We start from the raw sequence: 6,513 nt of genomic DNA on the forward strand, positions 1-6,513 counted from the left end.
GCACGGATTGAGTCTCCGGATTCACCGTCATAATACGCTTTCTTTTCATGTCATATTACGCTTTTACAATTTATATGGACAAAATTGTAATATAAACAAGGTGATACTAATCTTTTCCTAATCTACAAAATTTAGTCTGCCATCCCGTACCAAATTTTCGTCCGTCCGCCAATCCAAATTTTCGTTACATGGGCCTCAGCCCACCCACGTAGTGGCCCAGCAAACTCTGTACTCTGGGCGAGCAAAAAATTAAGCTGCTCGGAGTCAAACCCCCAATCTACCCTTCGAATTTTAAGGGGGCATCCAACTGCCCTAGCTCCCTCTTTGCGCGAACCTAATAAGTTTGTGTCTTTTGTATTGTTCCACCTCGCTTACTTACACAAAATCTTATCAACTTATATACCTCTGCCAGTTAATATCAATACCGCATAGAGAATTGGGAAGGAGTGGATTTGTCTCTCGGAGAGAATTCTGAAATTAAATGGGAGAGAGGCCGGATTAATGCTGCTGCATGAACGCCTATATAAGGAGAGATTAAGCGGTACATAAGGGGAGATTATGAAGAAAACTGTGGAATTTAATGGGATTAATGCCGCATGCATCCACGCCCTTATATAAGGGGACAGATTATGAAGATAATTGTGGAATTTATTGGAAGATTAAGGAGGAGGGTTGAATTAATAATCGGTTCATGCAAGCAGTCACGACATGAGAGGGGATTCATGGAGAATGGTGTGGTGGAATTACAATAGGTGAGAGAGAGAGAGAGAGAGAGAGAGAGAGAGAGACCTTCAAACTCATTTGGAATATCTCAGGAAATCACGTGCCAGCTATGGAAAAGAAGTGTCAGGTTTGTTGGAGCGCCCAAATAATTCAATCTCAACTTCAATCTGCACTGACGTTCCGGTTTGAAGTATCGAGGAATAAAAACGTTTCAGTTAGGTGCTGGTCGTTTTGAAATCAAAATTGGATTGGGATTTGTGCCTTGCTCGCGAGAAAAACGGGTACTGTTTGTGTCCTACACAGACTGGTATTGAAGAGAAAACAAACTTCATCACTAAGATTAGACAACCGTGTGACTAATATATATACACGGGCACCACACATACGTTTAGAAGTCATGGTCATAGAGTCTCAAATCAATGGAGTTGTTGTTCTGGGCCATGAAAGAGATAACATTATTAACTTCCCTGAAGCTGGACATGCTGGAGGTGGTATGGAGGAACAATTGCATCTAGGTAAATTTACTTCAACTAAAGTGTTGCGTGTAGGACATATTTACTGTCTGATATCAGTAACTCATTAGGATGGTACATTTGCCGGTGTAATCTGCTTCATCACTATGCATCTATGATCCATTTTTCAACGCCGTACTAAGGTCACACGGAAAATCTTGTGTCTATACCAGGGCCCTTACTTTAATATCATCTTTTAGTTTCCTAAATTGCATCCAAGAAAAACATGATACTCTATCAACACAACCACCAACATTGGTTTGACTCATTCATGCTTATTTGCCGGAGTACTTTGTTTAGGAACCACACTATAAAAATTATATTTAAACAAAAGAATATATATATATATATATGATTGCAAAACTGTCACACCCTCCCGATCTCCTTCCTTTCCCGCACGTCCTCGCTATCTCTTTCCTTTCCTCGCGATCTCCTTCCATTCCCGCACGTCCTCGGCCCCACGCGCCTTTCAGATTTTTGGGCAAAAACAATGCTTTAATTGGGATTTGATCTCTGGTCTGCAGGTAATCAACGAAGGGAGCCAACCATTTGACCTATGACGCTCATTGTTGAACAAGCTAAGAAAAATACTGTTTTTGACATGTTTTGCCTTTAATATTTTATCACTGAAAAACTTTTTTTCACCTATCAAATCTGACACATAAACTTTTCCCGTGGTAAATTCTCCATCACCACCACGATAAATGACGCACCACCAACATGATAACTTTTGTATACCACACGGTACATTATGTGTAAGTAGCATGGTCATAAGCATTGAAGGCATGATAACTTTGGTGAAAGCATCATGGTAACTTTGATCATTGGGAAGAAATTTGTTGAACCCTGGCCCCGGGTAATTTCTATAAATAGCACGATAACATTCACGCCATAGACCTGATAATTTAGATACAAACATCGTGGTAACTTTAACCATTAGGGAAGAAAAATGTGAAAATATACCAGATAATTTATGTGTAAATAGATGGTAATATACGCAGCACACATCTGATAACTGAGGTAGAAACACCATGGTAACTTTGACCATAGGGATTTTTTTTGAAAAGATACTCCGGTATCTTCTGTGTAAATAGCACGGTACTATACCTTCCTTCCCTGGTATTTTTATGTGTAAATAGCATGAAAACATATGCACCACGATAACTAAACACCATGATAAGTTTTTGACCCGTGGGGGGGAAATTTTGCCGAAACATACCCTTGATAAATTTTGTGTAAATAGCATGGTATTTTAAGCACCGCGGGCTTGATAGGTTACCTAGAATCAACATGATAACCTTTTGTCCCGGGGAAAAGTTGTTCAAAACATCCCCGATAATTTTTGTGTGAATAACATGATAATATAAGCACCGCATAACCGATAAGTTACAATATAAACATGATGGTAATGTTTTACCAAAGGAAAACAAGTTGTTAAAAACATACGCTCGCCTCGCGAGGCCTTTTAGATGAACACAACACATGATGTGCCACAGAAAAGCCACATAATGTTTAGTGTCATGAGGAGGCACATGTGCTCGTGGGTTGGCCCAGAAAAACGGCCCACCTTGACCCGCTATAGGCATGATAAGTTACGCAAAAACATCGAAAAAGTTATGAAATTTTTTACCGAAACACACCCAGGTTTTTAGGTGTAAGTACCATGATAATATACGAACTGTAGACCTGGTAACTCATGTACAATCCCCCATGGTAACTTTGACCAAGGACGAGGTTGATGTACACATACCCTGATAACTTATGTGTAAGTACCACAATATTTTACACATCGAAGACCTTATAACACAGTGGTAACTTTGAAAGGGGTGTAGTTGTTGAAACATAGTACCTGGTAAGTTCTATTTAAATAGCACGGTAACTTACGCAACACATGTCTGATAACTTGCATGCGAATACCATGGTAACTTTGTCTCGAGGGAAAATAGTGGTAATTTTCTGTACTTTTTTGTAGTAACACAATTGTAAAAAAAACATCAAAACGATTAGTTTCTTTAGTTTGAGCAACAAATACCTAAGGGTGAGATTGTTGTGGTGGCGTGCTTTGGTGCCAAGGAGGTGTGGGTTCAAATCCCACATGCGCAATATTTTTTTATCATGTGGTAAACATGAAGAAGTGGCAGTTTTCTCGAGGATGGGCGCGCGAGATGTGCGGGAGAAGCAGATTTCTCAGGCGAGTCTGCAAGGTCGTTCGGGAGAAGGTGGGGTCGAAGGAAGAGGGACCGTGTGGTACTTTAAAGTGAAAGAAGTAGATGTGTGGCAGTTTTGCTTATATGGCACACATGTGCCAAATATCACAGTCCATATTATATATATATATATATATATATATATATATATATATAAATATGTAAACAAAAGCACCTTCATTAAAATAGCTTTGGCAATGACAAAAATTGCAATATCCTACCAACATGATTATAATACAAGCATTATCTTGGATTAAGACGGTAATGTATATCATCTAAATTACTGATAAACTGAGGTCATAACAATAAGTGATAGGTAAAACAACACTTACATTTTCTATGCATGAGAGTGTTAGCTTGCTTCAGTAATAATCAGCCAAAGAGGACAAAGAGAGAATATCTAAGTTGGCTAATATCAACTTTAAACATGCATGGCAAAATGGTTACACAACTTTAAGAAGGAACCATGTGGAGCTAAAGTACAATATTAATGTAGAAACAACACTTATATTTTAATGCTTATGTCAAATGTAATGATAGTAACCTATAAGTAGCTACATATGTTTTATATATGATGCAAAATCTAATCAATTTCTTCTTTTTAATAAACATAATATATTCATACAATATAGAAAACTCTCTTAGATGCAAGCAATTTCGGTCGCTATCTCCGGTCCTAGATGCCAAGAAACAAAGAAATAAAAGAAATAGAGAGTGGTATGCACTAATGACCAATGAAGAAAAATAGAAAAAACCGAAAAAGCAACGTCAGGCCTATCAATGAAACAAAACAATTACATAAGGAAGAAAGAAATATACAAATATGAAGCTAGCACAAAAGACCAAAAAGTATGCAAGAGAAAGGCAAAAAATATGCAAATACGCAGCAAGAGCAAAAGAAAGCTACGATAGGACAAAATGTAGCCAATCGTGAATTGAAGGGCAACACATCATGCAAAGAATCAATTGTGATGGAGAACCCTGCATATATCGCAACAGGCAAGGAAGTTAGTACACCAATATGAGAAATTCACGGTTAGCACACACACAACAGAAGCATATATGCATGGACGGTCGAGGAAGTAGAATGACATTTTTGTTGTCTTATGTAATCAGTCTTATGTGTTTCTTCTCACTGATATCTACAACAAAACTAAGCAGCTATTTCGTTTGGTTTTAAGCTCGTATGACAAAAAATCACCCGTTGCAATGCACGGGCATGTTTCCTAGTATATATCTATCCCTAATAATAAAGCACGGATTGACTCCGTGGGTTCACCGTCACAATACGCGGTTCACCGTCACAATACGCTTCTTCTTATGAATTTACGCTTTCAGTTCAAATTTAAAACATATATCCAAGGTGGTACTAAATTTCGTGCGTACAGTTTCGTTTCACAGCTTCGTATCACATGGGCCAGAAAATTTGCTATGGGCCACGGGCCGCCGCCTACCCGGCTCCAGCCGAACGCGCGCCGGCCGCTCTGGCACGGCGGCCACAGCTAAAAAGAAAAACGTTTCGCGATCGCTGACCTGCACCCGAGCCAGAGCGAACCCTACCCGAGCGAATCATCCCGAGCTTTTCCCTCAAGCCGCCGCCACAACTCATCCCGCACGCCGCCACCGCCGCCGCCGCACCTCACCCCGCTCTGCTATCCACTGCCGCCGCACCTCACCCCGCTGGCCAAGGTAACCTCACAAGTCTTTGCTTGCCCCGTCGCCCTCGGCCTCCTTTACGCTGGACGATCCTCCTCGACGCTGGACGATGCTGACCTGCCTCTGCCTCCTATTTGATGCAGGTGCTTGAGGAAGCGACGGCTGCTGCGAGCAGAGCTTAGGGACGCCATGGAGTTTCTGGGGCAGCCCAGTTCGGCGTGGGAGGGAGGCGCCCCGGCCGCAAGCTGAAGTGTAGTTGCGCTACAGTGTCCGTGGGAGTGTCAAGTGTGGCCTCTTCATATGGGTTAGGGGTATGGCACACTCCTTGGATTTTCTTCCTCCCCTCCCCTTTCCGCGTGGATCAGTGGGTGGGTAGTTTGTGGATGGCTAGAGGCAAAATTGGGCAATGGCTATGATTTGTCGTTCATGTTATTGTGGATCCTAGAGCAAAGTTTATCTTATCCTCTGTAGTTAGTCGCCCACATTGGATAATTTGACCAAATTGCCTTGTCTGGAGAGGATGTGTACAGGAACCTGCAGGAAAACTTCAGTCGGAGCAAGAGCCGGAGGTGCATCTGCGCAAGGTTGAACTGTCCACGTAGATCTTCTTCCTCTGCAGCTTGACAACTGCAGCAAGACTTTGCCTTGAGTAAGCATGCTCATGTACACGGCAAGAGGCAGTATGTTTGTCAGGAGCCCGGCTGTGGGAAGGTACATCCAACAAAAAGGGAATACATTTAACATTACACCTTTACCAATGGTATTAACGTTAGAGAACCTTCCTGTTTACTAGCATTGATGGATTTTCCAGTAATTTTAGGCTCGTATGTGAAATGTTTATAAAAGCATTTTTCTTCATCTTTCTATCCACAAGGACCTTTCTCTGTTTGCATAGTTATTTACGGATTTAAGGTTCCATGATTTGAATACATCTAATACCTCTGGTTATGTGTCAGCAAAGGTTCAGATAAATGATCAATTCACTAATTAATCAATCAGTAAAGGATCAGTTGTTTAATCCTACTAGATAGATACTCCATTCATCCAATCGACTCTGAGAGTTAATAATGGATTGATGCAGTACATACATTCCTTCAAATAATTTAATCCTACTGGACTGATACTCCATTCGACACCGAGAGATTTAAGATCCATATGTATCGAAGTCTTGATCTTTTTTCTGGTCCTGCTTAACCGGATTAGATGTAATTTTGGTCTCCGCCCGAGCTCTAGCTGCCTCATGGATCTTTTTAGCATCTACAACGAGCATTTGTTTGATGCATGGATTTGTGCTCTATGCGCTGATCCATTTGTTTGATGCATATGCTTATTCATGTGCTGCCACCATGGGGATGGTCATTTATATGTTGGAAAGCATTTGGACTGTGTGAGCAATTATAGTAGCCCTTAAATTG

The 6,513-nt window shown here is 40.9% G+C and overlaps 1 long non-coding RNA gene across 1 annotated transcript; it reads left to right on the top strand.

Annotated features, from left to right (window-relative positions):
- Positions 1-4,952: 4,952 nt before the first annotated feature.
- Positions 4,953-6,029, top strand: LOC125511134. Its single transcript, XR_007284913.1, has 2 exons — positions 4,953-5,131; positions 5,242-6,029. It is a non-coding gene; the product is annotated as an uncharacterized LOC125511134 (long non-coding RNA).
- The last annotated feature ends 484 nt before the right edge of the window (positions 6,030-6,513 follow it).

Source organism: Triticum urartu, chromosome 5 (genome assembly GCF_003073215.2).
Source record: "Triticum urartu cultivar G1812 chromosome 5, Tu2.1, whole genome shotgun sequence".
Lineage (NCBI taxonomy): Eukaryota > Viridiplantae > Streptophyta > Magnoliopsida > Poales > Poaceae > Triticum > Triticum urartu.